The following is an 18,443-nucleotide window of genomic DNA, read 5'->3' as shown; positions in this document are numbered from 1 at the left end:
CTGGCACATACACTCTGACACACATACACACCCACACACACATCCACAGTGGTTCACTTGATTTAGCCAGGCTTTGACACATGGGACATGAGGGTACATTGTTAACACACGTGCAAGGATGCACACACACACACACACCCACACACCAATCCTATCATTTTGCCTCTTAAAAGGCCAACCATCTTCTCTCTGACACACACACATGCACATGCATGCTTGTCAAACAGCGAACAGTCACGCCGCCTGTTTGCTTGTGTGCACTGGCTGTCTGGCAGGAGAAACAGTGAGCGAGTATGAGACAGACTGTCAGTAAAACTCAAGTCTTGTGCAAACCTGATAAATCTTGTTTTCCTGGAAATTGTTTACTTCCTTAAAATGCCATATGGAGCATAAGATGTTTCAGATATTTCAGAGATTAGAAAGAAGTCTGTATGACGCAGCAGTCACATCTTAACTTACAGCTGATATAACCACTGTTTTTATATCAACAATGAGGGCACTGGGCACAGTGGCAGACAGACTGGCACAGAGATATCACAAGATTCAGTCCCCTTCTGCTCTGTGTAGCTTTATCATAAACTGTCACACAATGTTTATGTTCATATGGCTTCTGAACGAAAATTTACATTCAATTATTTAGCAGATGCTTTTACCAAAGTGACTTACAAAGGAGGAACAAAATTCAAGGTTTACTGTCGTAGGAAGTCCTGGTCTAAACTTTAGGATCTAAATCTACATGAACGACATTGCAAAAGTAAAACAGGTAAATAAGTGCGAGTTTGGGTGTAAGAGGTGTTGGGAGAGAAGATGTTCTCAGAAGAGATGAGTCTTCCTGAAATTCCTAAAGCTAGAAAGAGCCAGCCCTCCTTTTATTGCATTTGGCTACTTGTTCCATCATTTTGAAACCACAAGAGATACCCTTTGCAAAGGGGTGACAATACTAGATGATGTTCTTTACAGAAATTAAGTGGTTCAGTTGGAGAATAAGCCTGTATGATGGGTTGAAATAGCTGAATGCTTAGCTATTGCTTGCTTTTGTATGCAAGCATTATAATTGGTGATGAGCGGTCTCTTGCAGGCAGAGAAATTCATCAAGTTGGCTGGTCAAATACTAGAAAAACCACTGCATTCTATCTGTAAGGCTTTCAGTGGCTTTCTCAGAGGAGAGAGATACCATGGCATGTACAAAGACTTTTTTCTAAGTCAGATACAGACAAAAAAGAAGACAAACACGATGACAAAGAAGAAGAAAACACCGCCGGCTCTTCCCGGTCCTCTCAATTTCCAGCCAGTCCAGGCAGATGGCTGCCCTCCCGAGTCTGTTTCTGCCAGAGGTTTCTTCCTATTAAAAGGGACTTTTTTCTTTCCATCGTCGTCTCGTGCTTACTCAGGAGTGGATCAAATCGAAGTTTCAGTGCAGTATACTGGCTTCCTTAGCTAGGCAACTTTTCTTAAATGGGCTCTGCATGAATTGGACCAATCTGGAATCCAATGAAATTGATTTGATTGGATTATGATTTGTTACAATAAATTGGATTCTTATTGACTTGAATTAGACTATCTTTGAAGTGCCTTCAGAAGACATTTATTGTGATTTGGCGCTATATAAATAAAACTGAATTGACTAATTTAACACTAAATGAGCGCAGCTACTTAGCTACTTGTCTCACATCGTTGTAAGCTAAACTGATATAATATATCTGATTAGCATTAGTAATTAGTAAAGGAATTATGGCTTGGGACATAATAAGATTACTTTTAAAAAGTCTAATCCTGCAATAAGAGGAGGTACAGAGGATAACAGAAGACTGACAGACTTATAAATTATAGGAAAAGATAGGTCAAACATATGTCAAACATAATATGTATTTTACAACAAGGGTGTTGTGTTCCAGTGTCAATTGTTTGCTAACAAGCAAGCCATATTTATGACTGTGCTATGTCTGCAGTTTGTTTGTCCTTGTGTCAAATGGCCAAAAAATAATGTAGTTATGTAGTTATTCTCCATATTCATGAGGAGTTGTTTGTCACATGATATGCTGGAGGATTCGAGTCCCAGAATGAAGTTTCATCATGAGACAAACAGGCTATCGCTGTCAAACGCAGTCAACAGCTGCAGCAGTAGCCCAAAGGCAGCAGCTGATAGTAGCAGGTTTGGGACTGGGGGGGTCAACAGTGCTGCTCCTCAGGCTTACTGGGCAAGTGCAGGTGAGGTGAATTAGTAATGCTCTTCCATCTCTCAGATATAAGGAGAAGAAAATACAGTCAGGTCAAGGTGCCCTTGAGTAAAACATCTCACCTCCAACTGCTCCTGGGCAGCTGCAGAAGAGTGTTTGTTCACTGGGCCGCTCCCAGTGTGACTGTGAGGGAGTGTGTGAAGGTGAAGCAGGTCGAGGCTGCTTTTATAATGATGGCAGGTAGAGGAGAAAGGTGAAAATCTGATTTAAAAAACAAAAACAAAAACAAAAAACACCAGGACACCTCTTTACGCAGCTCTTTAATGAAAGGTTATTGACATGACATGAGAGGTGCATGCTGGGACTTAGAGCAGACACCCTTAATATAACAAAATGCAAATTCACATTCATATAAAACACAACAAAGATCTTTTATATTTGTCTTTCATACAAGGGTCCAAGCTATTTTTTAAATGAATCCTTAGGTCTGTTAATCAGAGGAAATACAGTCGTATGTGCACATGCAGACACACAAAAATACTCAAAATACAATACGTGTGCTGCTACACAAACACCTGCACCCACAGAGACAGACACACACACTGCCTTCTGCTGCTGTGATGGCTCCGAGCTGTCAAAACATCCTTGCTTTCTCTCCCTCTCTCTCACAAAAAGCTTGACTGAGCTTGTCTATGCAGGTTCACAGAGACTGCTGTCTGTCCAACCTCATTCTTCTCCTTTCTGCTCCCTCACTCTCAGTCTCAGACTCTGCTTTCACAAAACTGGCTTAAGCCCCTGACATGCAGCCGGGTGGATGGCAGATGTGCACTGACCTCTGTTGTTTTTAGGCAAGTATGATACAAGTATCAGAATTCTGTTTAGATGGAAAAGATTAAAATTCTCTGATTTGAAGCTCATGCTTCACCATGATTATTTGTTTCTTTGCTACATATTTTATGAGTTCAAGGATGAAATATTTAGGAGATTAGAATTTACATGTTCAACCATTTGTTAAAATTCTGCTTTGAGTCCATTCAAATAAGCACACTTTCCAGCAGATAAATTTACTCAAAAACAAAAGCATGAAGATAGGTTAATATAAACAGCTATGTCTTCCAGTCGGGCATGCTGCAGTTGGTTCAATTACCCAAAAAAACTACAACAAAGTGGGACAATATGGTCCCTGCCTCAGTGGCATCATTACAACACTTTTCACAGCGTCAAAACTTCTGGTTGCCAGAAAAAAAAAAGCTTGCATTTAACATTTAATTCAAACCACGGAGAAATGTGACCTCAAAATTTATGAACCAAAAACGTCTGTTCTTGCTCCCAACACATCACAAGCTGTCTGTCAGGAATGTGCAGGTTGTAAAAGGCTGTATTTCAACCCTAACTACTATGCTTTTGTAATCCCGTCTTTTTTTGGTGCCTAAATCCAACCAGTTTTAGTGGCTAAATCACGTGAAAATCCCATTTTGAGCCACTTTTGAACATTTGCAGTATAGAGAATAGGTCTGACACAGACGATCTCCTGCTGTTTAGTACACTTGTGAAGAGGCAAGTGCAGACAACTGGGTCCTCATTTTGCAGACCATCTCATCAGGTCACATGTAAAAACAGCTAAAATGAAGAAAACATTTATCTTAACCTGAAAACAAAACAGGGCATCTGGGACAAACATCCCACGATTTCTTCTACCATTATCCCTTCAACCTCTTGATGCAAACTTTGTTGCTGGGTATTAAGACACTCAGGCATTTGCAGAAATGTAAAATTTTAACCTTTTATAATACATGGAGCCAGAGTGTCTCATTTTTATTAAACCTGACTGTGTTATCTAAAATACAAAACAGGGTTAGTAACCCACAACTCCTTATGAATTTACCCAACAAGGACACATAACATTACATAATACACACAACACATCAAATATAAAAGTTCAAGAGAGAACACCCTGTAATATTTTCTCTATAACATGATTTGCCTGTTTCATTTTCACAGTCTCTTCTGCTTACAGGCACAATCAGACACACACACATACACAAGTGTTGCGTGTTTGGCCTGCAGGTTTTTAACAGCAGGGAGGAATCAACCGTATGGCAGACATGTGGATGGGGCCAAATCTGGCTTGTACACATGGTCTGTGGCCGTGTTGCCCTGTGTGCTTTGTGTGTGCATGTGTGTTTAGCTGAAGGCAACCTGCACTTAAATATACATCAGGGGCAGTGGTTGCCTAAAGGTGAAAGCTGTGTGTTTTTTACTGGAAGGTTGCTGAACAACTGAATGAAAAACCACTCTCCACTCTATTGCCTGCTGCTATAACTATAAGCAAGGCACATAAGCTGTTACTGCAACACAAGAGCACCACAGAGAATAGAGCGATAATAATAAATAATGACACCAGCAATGTCTTTCATATATAGTACTACTTAGATATGTATCTTTACATATCTAATACTTTAGCTGGCTTGTACTGCTAATCACTTTTCAATTACAGAAGTGAATACGTAGCTGTACATGGCTAAAATGAAGTCAAATAGAGCAAAAAGCAGAAGTATTCATGTAATCAGTGATTTCTCTCAGAGCAGCCATCAATGTACACAAAAATCAAATGTAGGAAGGTTAAAGGGTTACTCAGAACTGGCTCTGTGAACCGTCAAACCGTTGAAACTTCAACCACAGTCACTCCTCTAATTCTAAGCTCATAAAATACTTTTAAGTTATTTTTGCCATTGTTCGACATTCCCAAATATGCAGAGCCATATAAAAAATTTCCTTTCTCATCATTTGTAGAACCGCATGAGAAAACCCTGAAATTGATTACGTGAATAAAAGTAAAGAATAAGTTGCATTAGTGTTTGCGTTTAGAAGATTTTAAAAACCTCTAAATCTTTTATACTTCTGCTTTAATGTGAACAATATTAACAAGTATAAAAAGAGAGAGATGAGAGAAGTATTTGAACTCAGAGTGTTGTGATTATCTTGTGCTGCAATGACTGAAAATGTTTTTTTCCAGTAACTATTGATCAGTCCTGCACTTCTGATTGAAGGAATTTTAGCTTCTTTCTTCAACCCCAATACTAAAAAAGTTGAGACATTGAGTAAATATTTTTCCACAATAGGTCATAGTGAAGATATTTCAAATGTTGAAAGTGAGACATTTTACTATTTCATGAAAATATAAGCACATCTCAAATGTGAAGGCACTAACACATCTCAAATAGTTGAGACAGGGGCAACAAAAAAGACTGGAAAAGCAAGTAAAATAAAAGAGGAACAGGTGTAGGAACATTGTTCTACTAATTAGGTTAACTGTCAAGAGATCTGCAACACGATAGACCATAAAAAGAGCACCTTAGAGAGGCAGAGTCGCAGAACTCCGCAGTTTGCTGAACTACATCTACATATTGTAGTAGTAATTTTAGAAAACTGTAAAACTGCCAACACTTTCAAAATTCTATCAGCTACCGTACATAACACCACCAAAAGATTCAGAGAATCTGGAGATATCTCTGTGCGTAAAAGATACAGCCGAAAACCAACTGGAGTTCAGGGAAAGCAGAGTCCTCTGAACTAAAGACCAGAGGGACCATCCAGCTTGTTATTTGCGCTCATCTCAGACGGTACATTAGTGGCTTTGGAAATATCAACCTGCAGCTCTGGAAAGGCACCATCAATGCTGAGATGTAGATACAGTTTTTAGAGAGAACTTCCTTTTTAGAACAGTCTTACATATTTCAGCAAGACAATGCTAAATCACATCCTGCATCTATTACAACAGCATGGATTCATAGAAGAAGTGTTAAACATCTGGCACATAATGAAATGTGTTATACAACAATGAAGTCCCAGGAACATTAAAGAGCTAGAATCTTAAAGCAAACAAGAACGGGACATTTTTCTCCCAAATTTTTCACTTTCAACATTTGATTTGTTTTCAGGTTGTGAACTGAGATTCAGTTCAAAGAAAGATGACAAGACATTTTCAATTAGAGTTTTCTGGAATAATTCAGAACTCAGATGGTTGGTGTTTTACATATAGGATAAGGTTGTTATAATAGCATGCAATTTTTCTAATTTCTCTTGTTCATTTATGAAGGTGATGGGTTTCTCCTTGAAGCCCTGACATGCACAGTGCGTTCTTCTGATGATGGAGTGTCAAACATTAAATAAACTAAACTGAGTGAGACTTTTAGTTGCTTAGTGACCTGTTAGACACCCTTCTCTTGAAGTCATCTTTGGTCGACCACTCCTGGGGAGGGTAAGAATGCCTGGTTATTTCTTGTATTTCTGTGCAATCTGACTGTGGATTGGTGGAGTCATTTCTTTAGAAATGTTTTTGTAACCTTTTCCAGTCAGATGTGCATCACCAATTCTTCAGAAAACTCTTGTTAGTGCAGTGACACACTTACCCATAAAAGTGTTGTGGCTATCAGGCTTTGATAGATCCTTGTTCCTTAAATGAAACAGGACACCTGCTCAAAGCTTAAATGAAAACCCCTAGATGTTTATTTTTTTTATTTATTTATTAAATCACAGGCATGTAGTGTTTTAGTGTTTAGATAATTTTTCGCATTTTTTCTCTCTGTTTTACAGGATTTTTTAAAAACCTATTTGTAGGACTTAAAATCTGATGTTTTTGGTCGGTTTATTCAGAAATGTAGAAAATCCTGCCTTCACAAACTTTGACCACCACTACATTGTGTACACTGGCTAAAATGTGCAGTTTCATGTATTGTGGACGTGTGAAGAGTCAACACAATATACACATATTTGCATTGTATGTGGATGTGAGTGTGATGTATATGCGTGGGCTGCTAGCATGCATTGAGTGCATGTGTGTGGGAGCATCTTGGCTTGAGGTAGTTTTGTCAATGCATGCAAATCATTTATTCATATTTCACTTACTGTGTACGCATGTGTTTGCATACACAAATCATTTATGTCTTGCATGCATGCTCTGTTAGATACTCTCTGTTAACATGCACAGCTGAGGGTTAGGCTATACCAAATTCTCTGTTTATACCCTCCTTTCTTATCTCTTTCAAACTTTTTCCTTTTTACCTCTCCAGCCTCCTTTTTCACGCTCAGTTCTTTCGTCTCTGCTCGATCGCTTCTCTGACCTTCCTAAAAAGCTTTGAAAATCTTGTGTGCATGTGTGTGTGTGTGTGTGTGTAGAATGGCTTTAAAAATGCATATATTCTATAAGAGGGAGGAGGAAACAGAGCGTGGTGAAAAGAAAAATACAGTCTCTGTGTGTGTTGTGTCAGTTCACTTGACATCTGATCTTGCTGAGTATGGTAAAGAAGAAAGTGCTGAAAGTACGCTGTGTGTGTTAGTGTGTGTGTGTGGGGGGGGTCCTGTGTGTGTGAATAAAAGCGTGTGTGTGTATGTTTTGTGGCCTGTATGTGTCCTCGTTTCTATGTGGGTGGTGAGAGGAGGGAGTAGGGGAATAGGGTGTGTGAGTGCAGTTAGTCTAAGTGTCAGCATGCCAGCGAGTATATGTGTGTGGCGAGCAGGAAGAAAAGAGGGGGAGGCAGTCGGTGAAGAGATGCTGAGAGATGGATGGTAGGGAGGGTGATGAGGGGAAAAAAAGCAAGGCAGAGCAAAGGACGATGGAGAAATGTTTGAAAAGAAAGTGATAGCAAAGAAAAAGATTAAATGGAAGAATGTTTAAAGAGACACTTCCAAGCCAATGCTTGCTTTCTTCTCTTTCTTTGTTATTCCAGTTTATGTCCCAAAGCTCTTCTCTATGGCATAAATGTTATATGAACTGTGTAAGTTATGAATGAATGTCACATCAAAATCCTTTTCTTTCTTTCTGTCTTCATCACAAAAGCTATCTCTCCAGAGTCTTTCTGACAAAGAGGCCAGTTTGATCACCCTTAAGTATGCACATACACTCATATTACTGTATATTTGACAGAGAGGTTCTATAGATTTCATCTTCTACCACCAAAAGTCCTTTTACCTCTTTCTTCAGTCACTATGCCCTTGTGTATACGTGTATAAGTATGCATGTTACATTTCTCCTTGTTTGGGTAAATCAACAGGGAAGTGTCTCGCTGACGAAAATCTATCAATATTTCATTCCATAACTTCTGAAAACTAAAGATTGACAAGCAAGACAGATGGGAGAAGAACTTGGTGCTAACAACCAAGTTGTGACAGCAGAATACAGATCTGGTGCCTAAAAGCAATATTTGGAAACAATGGTAACAAGCCTTGCTTTGCTTTATCCAAAGGCAGGTTTATGGAGGGGTAAGGCACACAGTAGCCCTAACTGTAATTTTGGTTCCTGGGTTGGATGCGTCTGCATCCTAAGAAGCAACTTCTCTTTTTCTGTTTCTTGCAAAGAGTGGAGTTTGGAAATCACATATAAGACAACTCCACTCATTGAAGCTACATTTGTGCGAGTACGGTTCCATTTGAACTGAATCAAATGTAAGTGTTTAATCTAAAAACAATCACGTTTATCAGATGAATTTTAATCCTGCCAAGCATGCTGCCAAAGATAAGTTGCTCAGGACACCAAGAGCAGAGCTTGGCAGGTTACAACTAAGAACACAAGGCCTGCAGCAGTGGAGGGAGGTAACAAGGAGAGAGCAAATAGATGAAATCATCCATTTCTGCAGAAATTCTACTGGCTTGTACAACATTTTATAAACTGTGCTGAAATAGCAGCTTTATGTAGAAATAACATAGTATTTGAAGATAACGTGAAGCGTGAGCAGAGTCTACTCACTTATTTCTTATAAGAAAGAAACATTGGACGAAAGCGTTGAGCATTGATTACATCTGAACACTTACCCGGCGAGATGTCATGGTGAATCCCTGGATGCTAAAAAAGCTAAAGGTAATCACATTATCTTTTACCCAAATCATTTCAACGGATTTACAAAGTGTGTGACTGAGCAAAAGAGCTTTGTTGACAAGATACCGTACATAAGATTTGTGAAAGTAAAGAATGAAGTGAAACCTGTCCAATGAGTTAACAAAAATACTTTGATCGTCTGAACTTCTATTGAATAACTCAAGTTATCTAATAATTAATATTTGCCACATATATTGAAGATGATTTGTTCTCATTTATTAAAGAAAAATAGATATTTTTGTTAAAGAAATATTAAGAACTGCATCGGATGGTAACCAATCGAAGGACGTAGAATGAAACAAAATTTTTCTGTTTAAAAATGAACTGTCCCTTATTTTTCCCCATTTGGATATGGATTGAATAGTTTTTCAAGGGTGAGATACACACCCAGTTGGGGCAGATTATCCCTTCCTTCTGCTTTAATAAGAAACCCATATGTGTGTGGTAGCTACGACACTTCAAAGTCAGAAAGGCATCATCAGCTCAGTTTCTTTTAAAGAACATTTGAAAAAAAAAGGAGATTGCATTGAAGGGGCGGGACAGTGTGGCGTTAGTTGTTGACAGTTTGAGGTGAATAAGAACAAAATACTTACTTTATATGTATTGGGTGCTTTGGGTATTCTTTCGTCATTCACTCGTCTTCTCTCCTTCTCCTGAAAGAATTTATATAAAAAAAAGAAGTATGTAAGAAACAGGGCAAAGATCTCCGATGTATTAGACAGATGTTGGTATGTTAACACACTGAGCATCCTGTCGACCGTGTTATTGTGGCGCTGACACAGGACTTCAATTAAAGCCAAGACTCAATGGGCACACATACACACACGCAGACAGGCCTATTGATTTTTGTGGTAACACTGTCCTGTCACCACATACAGCGCCTCCTCTATCTCAGTGACCTCCCCCACCTCCTCTCTTCTCATGCATGTGTATATGTGACACTTGTCATCCCCCCTCCTTTCTTTCCTACTATCTCTCATTACTATCCTCCCTCCACTCCGTAATCCTGCTGCCTCCATCCCCTTCTTTTTTTTTCTGTCATCCATTCTGCTCCTTCTTCCCCTGTTGTCTTTCTCCTGCCTATTCCCTCCTCCTCTTCGAAGCTTCCCCCTTCCTCTTTTCTCCTTAAAAGAATTCTGGTGGGGATGAGCTGCGAGGAAACGTGAAGGTGGGAAATGCGGGCACCTGTTTTGACTTTTTACTGCACATGTAATGCACAGACGCATGCCAAAGCGGCTACAAATACAGATAAAACAGGACAAATAAGAGAGTGTCGCACCAATCCCCCAGAGAGCAAAAAAGGAAAAGAACATGTGATGTCCTGCTGTGATCAGAAGCTTTGGCAATACTGCTCATCAGTGGTGCCAATACATGAGCAGAAATAAACAAGAGATGCAGAAAATGAGAAAACACCGATAAGAAGTGGTACAAAGAGTAAAAGAAATGGTCAGAAAAACGTCCACATACTCAAATTCATTATAACTATAGGTTAAGCCTACTGCATTATGGCTCCTTACAGACAGTCTGATGTATTTATTTTAATACTCAAGCTGTTACCTTGATTAGAAAAAAACTAGACAGTGGTGATCACATGTTCAAATATTAACTGCTGTTGAACTGGAAAACAGAGAGGTGGGCCACATACACACGCGCACATATGTGTGTTTCCAATTTCCTGGCTATTCAACCCCTATCCAAACCTAACTAACTTTAACCTTAACCTAGACCTAACCTCAGCCTAACCTTTAACCACATATTCACCTCAAAACTGAATGGTTTATGTCACAGGGACTTGCTTTTTATCCCAAAAGGGAGCCAAATCTCACAGCGGGACTTTTTAAACAGATTCATGTCAGCTCAACATGAGATATAAGTAGTAAACATACAGACATATATTTATGCTGTTCATGCTTTTCATATTTAAAGAGCAAGTCTTCCAAGAGAACATAGTATGGAACAAAGGACACACAATGCACATACAAACACAGAGGAAGTCTGTGCAGGTAGATATCCACCCAAAAAAGCTTAACCTCATTCACGTCACGGCTTAATTATGAGGAACCAATTTGCTTTCTTCACTAAAAAAAGTATCCATGAAAATAACAACACTGGCTCTTTTCTGCTCTTGATCAGTGCTGCTAAATTGAGTCAAACCAGAAAGGCTGATAGATTTAGCATGAATCACTGGTTACATGATTAAAATGAACTGTGTGAGTGCAAAAACAAGCAGGCATAAAACAGCATTAATCCACGGTCTTCAGTAGTGACAGAATGAAGAAATAGACCTTATTTTCCTCATTGGGTTTAAATGTGACACAAAGAGAAGAAGAAACGGATCAGTCGGGTTAGAATGTGTAAAAGACTGAGTGGCTGGTTGAAAGTCACCAAACACATCTGGATCTAAAGAGTTTCTGCAAAGCAGGAGTGAAAGTGAAGTAAGAAGGGGATAAATTAGAGGAGTGTTTTGCAGAGTCTCGTGTCTCCAGGATCCCTCACCCTCCCACCTTTTCTGTCTCCAGCCAGAGGAGAACTCCTCCATTCCCTGCATTCCTCTCACATTCCAGCTCTGGGTTTACCTTCTCCACCTTTCTCTCTACATCAACATCACATATCCTCCTCCTCTGCAGCTCATGGCTGTTTGTCTGCTTCTACCTCTTTCCCTCCATCCTTTCTTTTCTCCCTGGGTCTCTTTCTCTTTTTCTCCACTTCACCCCCTCCCTCTCTGTTTCCCAGCATGCTCCAGTAGGCCGGTGGAGGCAGGGGGCTCGCCTGAACCCTCCACCCCCAGCAGGGCCCCTCCAGCTCAGCCTGGCGAGCTGGCAGGCATCATGGCACACCTCCAGCACACACACAAACACCTCCAACGCACACACACACAGAGCTTTTCTTTTCCATGCTGTCTTGTTTTAGCAGCTTATTTTGGTCTAAGCCTTCTTTTTTCCATCACTCCCCTTTTTACTATCTCGTTTACATCTTGTCCAAGCTGTTATTATTGCTGACATTATGCTGATTTATGCTTTATGCTTTATGTTTCTATATACACACACTAGATCATTATTCACAAATAATATTCTCTAATTATCACCTAGTCAACAACCAAAAAGAGTTGCACAGTTAAAACACTTTGGTGTTAAACTGATGCATTGCAGCAGATTTCCTGGGCAGTGATGAGATAACAACAGTTAGTTTTCCTTCTACTTGTAAGGTCAAAAAGCTTTGGAAGCCTCTCCCCTCCAACATTTCTATTCACTTTACACAACGATTGAGCAAAAGTGTGGATGTGACAGCCACACAACTAAGGATAGCATTTCTGAAAATGTCCACATATCTAACCTTCACATCTCCCTTCTACAAACCTGCCATGTGCTTAAAATGGTGTAGCATGGTAGAAAAGGTATAGAATTTTTACACATTCAACTCACTTTTGCAGCAAAGCTATCACCACTTTAGTCAGATTTATACCCTAGTTGTTCATATATGTCTGTTCACTGTCATTTCCACTTCACGACTGTCATTTCCTATTATGTATGAGCATTGTCACAAACTAAAACTGAAAACGTTAGCGCCCAACGTGGGGCTCGAACCCACGACCCTGAGATTAAGAGTCTCATGCTCTACCGACTGAGCTAGCCGGGCGGCGTGCAGCTCGGCCGTCAGGACTCAAAGAGTATTTTCAAAGGAGGCTTGAACATTTAATGTTTCAAAAAAGAGGAGAAGGAGGCCCAAGAGTCATGTGAAAGGAGGACACGTTGATCAAGAAAACTTTGGGATTTAGAGATCAAAGCTGACATGTGCTCTTGAATAATGAAAAGGCATGACATCAGAGAAAAACAACCAGGCAGCTTCAGTTTTAATCTGCTAAAAAACACAAAATAAAAATGTTTTTTAAACTATAAAAGACTAACTGACAGCATCAAGCGCAATAAAAAAAATTAAAAATAAGGAAAGAAAGAAGTCATCTTAATTTTTCTACAAAACTTGCAACAAAGAAAAGAATGAAACAATGATGAGAGAAAAAGAAAGAGGCCCTCAGTAATTTGGTATTTCCTTTTCAGACAGAGGAGGAAGGGCCAATGCCCTCGATTTCACTATGCGGTGCACACACACGCACATACATACACACAGCTTCTTTTTTAATGACCCTTACATCCGGCCTATGGTACTGGAGCCTGAGAGAGAAGAGAGACTATGATAGATAGCTAGATAGCTAGATAGCTATATATATATATATATATATATATATATATACATATATATATATATATATATATACATATATATGGTATGCATTGAAGGTAAGAGGTGAAAGTTCACAGCCCTAGGACACGCACACACATATACATAAACACAGCTATGGGAGTTCAGTTGGGGGTTAGACCTTCGGGCTCCACACCTCACAGACAGAAAGACATAGAGAGGGAATTCATAAGCAGCTGGTTCAGCATGGTACTGACTGGTGTGATTACTGCAGACACAGGGGAAAAACACCACAAGAGGAAATTTTCAGGTCCATGAATAATTTGTAGAATAACAAGAACAAAATGAAAATTCAAGCAAGATGAGGGCGTAATATTTTGGTGGTTTCACGAAGAAGGGTTTCTGACATGGTCGACAAAAAGAAAAAAATAGGGCAAAGACAGGGAGACAGGAAGAACTAAGTGGGTGATAACAACTCTTCTACAGTCTAAGCAACAGCTGAAGATGTCACTGTGTCTCCAGGTTGTCTCTCTTTCTCCCACTCAGGGCCCAGACCTCGAAGATCGCAGCTGTAGATGTCACTCTGAGCCCATAATCACATTTTCCTTCTCTCATATGCACACTCACATAAACACTCACACGTGTGACAAGTCCATTAATTTGTCCACGTCCCCCCCCCCAATGTGTAATGAAGCTGATATACATACTTTAAAAGGAGGCTTCAAAATGTAAAAAGAAAACACTAAAATAAATACTCTCAGGGAAACAAATTTGGGGAGAAAATGCAGAGAGGAAATATTACAGATATAAATGCATGAATTGACAAAAAAATGTAGAATGATAGATATCGAGATATGCCACCCAGATTCTCTTAATGTCAGTGAGCAGTCCTACTTATAACACAGGCAGCAGAGAACAAAATACTTCTTATATAGGAAACCTAAGAAACTTGCAGCCTTTTGATCAAAATTATTAGGTTGGTAGGTTTTAGAAGGTAAGATTAGTCTGTGAATGCAACTGGATATTGCCCTTTGCCACCTTTACCACCAGATGAAATAAGGTCCCAGCTCTGTATCACAGTTTCATCAAAGAACTGGAAGGAAATCTTATGATAAAACACTTGTCAGGAGTGGGATTTGAACCCACGCCTCCATAGGGAGACCAGAAGTCCCTTTGCTCAGGAAGGAGCTTATCCTTGAGTCTGGCGCCTTAGACCGCTCGGCCATCCTGACAACTGAGAGTGTGATTGATCTCAAATAAAAACATCTAATCACATTAACATGTTGTGCAGCCAAGCAGACCTGGTTACTGTAAGAAGAGTCAAGTGCTGTTCTTTGACAGAGCTGGTCGTATCTTTTCATTTGATAACAGGATGGATGGTCTGACAGATGGACTTGGGAACAGACAGATAGCTGAAGGATGGATGGATGGATGGCTGGAGGAGGTTGGGGCATCAGTGTCTTTGATCCTCCCAGCAGAAATAATCAACAAAGCCTTGGAGCCCTAACTTTGAGTGTGTGTGTGTGTCTGCTTGGCTCGTGTATGTGTGTGCGCTGTGGGGTTTTCTGGCTTCATGCCATGATCAGCTCTCACCAAGAGATAGATCAAAGACTGTTCTCTCTCTTCCTTTCCTTCTGTCTCTATCTACCTCTGTTGCTCATATTTCTCACACTCTTGCCTCCCTCGTTCTTGCTCTCTATCCTTAAAACAGTCATTGTTGCTCCACGTGGTTTCTTCAATGTTGTACCAAAGAGTGCAGAACAGGGTGAAGACTGCTTTCTGCATGTTGAAATGGAAAAATCTGCACAGATACAGACACAGAATGGGCTCCCAAACAAGAGTGCTTTCATGTGCCTCCATTACAGTATACTGTGGGGATATAAATCTACATGGAACCCCCCCCCCCAAAAAAAATACTTCAATAGGATGCCTTTTTACTGATGGTTTTGAAGTGAATATTCATGTTGCCATATGGTGGCAGTTTAAGCAACATTACTAAGCTCTAATTCAGTAGAAGAAGAAAATAAGTAGCTGTCCTAACCGGATGTTAGGGCTTGTGCTCCGTGGAAACTAAATAAATGGATAAATAAAAAATACTACGGTGAGCATCCATTATAGGATACTGGAGAGACCTCTTCAGAAAAGTATTTAATCTGTAGGAATAGCTTGGATATTAGATATTAGACTGATGTTTTTTATCTTTGATAGGTCAGATGTGATTGAAAAAGCTGTTTAAAAACATTTGAAACAGGCAAAATTACCTCAAGTAAGTAAAAACTTTTTCTACCAATTTCTACCATTTTCAATTATATTTTCTTAGTCGCATCTTCTACATACAAATAAAAAATGGAAACTCAGCTAATGTCCTTTTGCAGTCAGTATAATCAAACTGAAAAAGTATCTAAGAAACAAGTGTAAGTCAATGCAATGTGTTCTGGAAGTGATTAAAACTGTTCTCAGTACTTCACAGAAAGGGGGACTCATACTACTTGTGGCTTCAACTGCAGGTTTGATGCAATCAGTTCATATCAATCAAGTCTGTCTGTTACAGACAGATGCTGCAACAGTAGTGGGAGCTTGTAGGCTTGTACAGAGGGAGAGAACAAGAGTATGAAGTACACTCTCCGGGATGGAGGTCGATCCATCTTGCAAAGTGGATTTCTTCGTTCTGCCTAGCTTCCTTTGTTGGCTGAACATTTCAATAAATCATATATATCTGTAAAAATGTGTGAGACTTTCTTGCTTCAAAATAGAAAAATTGAAAGCATTAAGTGAAATGATCTGCGATACCTACAACCCTGCGCTGAAATTTAAAGCCTTGTTGCTGCGTGTGCAAGTTTGAAAAAGGTTTTTTATCGTTTTTAACAAGACAAATCTTCAGTTCAAATGGTTGAACCCCCTTGGCTTCACTGAACAAACAACGCACACAGACTGTTCTGTTCTGTGCAGATGCTTCCAGCGTAAATGATAAGAGTGGCAACACCAGGCGTAGGAGCGACTCATAGGTGGTGTTTTGTGCCTCAAAAATCCACTCTGCAAACGTCCAAACTGGCCACTCTTGTATTGATAGTTATTTTTTACATGAGGTAGTCATGAGACTTTTTTTCTATACATGGAATACAAAGTCTCTGTTTTTTTAAATTGCTTAAACCACTGGTATGCAGGAAGTGATTCCAGCTTGAGCATTGACTGTGCCTCCACCAGCTGGTAGTTGTTTATTAACGAACCAGTTATTCCACTTACTCTAGTCTGGGGATTCTAATTTATATCACATCATCCAAGTAAAAAAAAAAACCTCTTTAACCTTCACAGCATTGTTCTTTGTCTGAAAAACTGAAATCCACACAACCTCAATACAAAATCTCTCCAATTGCTTCTACCTATGACTCTCACGTCACTGCAGCAGAAAAGCAGCAATCATCCATGTGAGTTTATACGTTGCTACATTAGAACATGTTCAGATAAGGTTCTTCCATCTTTCATGATGCATGTTATAGTTTCAGTGCGCACCATAACAAATTGTTACGTTAGGAGCCCACCTTTCCTGTTTTCCTGTTCATTTCTCCCCCGTATAGTTTTGTCAGATATAATAATAATAATTAGCTAGTTGGATGGCAATGTTTAGCTGGATGGCATGATCAACCAATGTGATAGCCAATTTTATAACATTATGCTTTGCTCAGGCTCTGCTGTGTCACTTAGTAGAGACATTTGATCCATTCCTGAACACAAAAAGTAAGATAATTATCATGCTTTTAATTCTCTCTTTGGGGGTTTATGATGGCTTGTGTGCATCCTAGGAAGCGGACATTGCATATGCAAGTTGGAGGTGACAAATGTGACAAGACACTTAAGCTTTTTGTCTGCATCGATCCTAACTTCAACCACATACAAACCTAATTTATTGTTTCTATGTTAAATTTTTCCATCCTTTAAAGCTTTACAAATAAAAGCTAAAAGTTATTTCAAGGAGTTGAACAGGCACTGGAATGAGAACAGTCGCTGTGATTGTCTATATAGCATTATTCAGACAAAGCACCAAAGGGAAACATCAGATCTCCTGATTCAAAGCTCAGAGACGCTACCATCTTTTTAAGGTTGTCAGAGTTTACAGAGTTTAAGTTTTGTGAGTTATCACCACAATGTCCCTGATGGCCAAAGTCTCAGCTGCTGTATTAGTGGTGATGATTATGTGAGGCTTTGGTTGTGTTAGAGGTTACTTGGAACTCTGTCTAATGAGAGAAAAATGGGACGCAAATATGTGAATGATAACAGCCACAATTCTGCTTTAATATAGATATATGTCTAATAAAGGTGGCAGCAGACCTGTTGGGGTGAGGGACAGGTCACCGTGTGCAGGGCCACAAACAGCAGAGGACTGTTGGACCACACGACAAAGGGACTTCGCAACAAACTTGTCGACTTGTTTTAGACTGTAAAGTCTCTTATAGCATATGTTGTAATTAGCAGACAGGTCTATTTTCTTACAAATACATACAGACTTTATATACGTTGGGGCAGACTGCAAAGTGTATGACCTCTGAATTACAACTGTGTATAAAGACAGAAAACATGTATGATTTAGAGACAGTGTGGATTAGACGACTTTATACACTGTAGAATGAAAGAAAGTATACGTTTAAATAAAATTTTCTGTATAATGATTTCTACAGGATTATAATCAAGGCCTAAATGATATGAAGTGACAAATGGAGGCCAAGATAAAAGAAATCGAAGGAAAGTTGAGGACACAACCAAAACCTTGATCCTCAAAGAAATGACTTATTGGAAGAATGAAACACTCCAACTCATCGAGAAAAATAGAGGCCTGAAAAAGAAGCTGTCAGTCACTGAGCAGGAAAATAGAAACCTGAAGGCCAATCTTGACAAAGCCAGAAAAAAGCTCAATGTCAGAGACGAGAAGATCAGCTCTTTCAACCAACGTCTGTCTGCTCTGGAGGAAATCAGAGCCGAGGGGGTTGGATCTCCTCAGGAGAACATCCTCACCCAAAGTCAGCAGAGGGTGAAAACCAAAGTTACTAAACCTTAAGAGCTCCTTAGTGAAAAAAGAGCAACAGCTAAGCAGAGCTATCACAAAGAGAAGAAAACGAGTGCTCATCTTGACACCTTGGTCCAGTTCAACAAGGCAGAGGCAGCCGTGAAAGAGAATCAACGGGTCTGCAAAGCTCCGGAGG

General features: G+C 39.6%; 1 protein-coding gene and 2 non-coding genes across 3 annotated transcripts in view; all 3 read right to left on the bottom strand.

The window, feature by feature from the left end:
* The window catches only part of wnt5b (wingless-type MMTV integration site family, member 5b), an 85,281-nt gene that overhangs the window by 47,095 nt on the left and 19,743 nt on the right, over positions 1-18,443 (bottom strand). The window contains exon 2 of the mRNA XM_072377614.1: positions 9,645-9,704. The gene's annotated coding sequence lies outside the window, so the exon portion shown is untranslated. The remainder of the gene's footprint in view (positions 1-9,644; positions 9,705-18,443) is intronic.
* Positions 12,615-12,687, bottom strand: trnak-cuu (transfer RNA lysine (anticodon CUU)). The gene has a single exon. It is a non-coding gene; the product is annotated as a tRNA-Lys (tRNA).
* On the bottom strand, positions 14,370-14,480 carry trnal-caa (transfer RNA leucine (anticodon CAA)). The gene is made up of 2 exons: positions 14,443-14,480; positions 14,370-14,415 (listed from the first exon to the last, which is right to left on the bottom strand). It is a non-coding gene; the product is annotated as a tRNA-Leu (tRNA).

The sequence above is a fragment of the Leuresthes tenuis genome, unplaced genomic scaffold (genome assembly GCF_036924035.1).
Source record: "Leuresthes tenuis unplaced genomic scaffold, fLeuTen1.0.hap1 SCAF_23, whole genome shotgun sequence".
Classification (NCBI taxonomy): Eukaryota; Metazoa; Chordata; class Actinopteri; order Atheriniformes; family Atherinopsidae; genus Leuresthes; species Leuresthes tenuis.
Note: the sequence above shows the minus strand (reverse complement) of the source record. Positions and strands in the feature narration are given on the sequence as shown.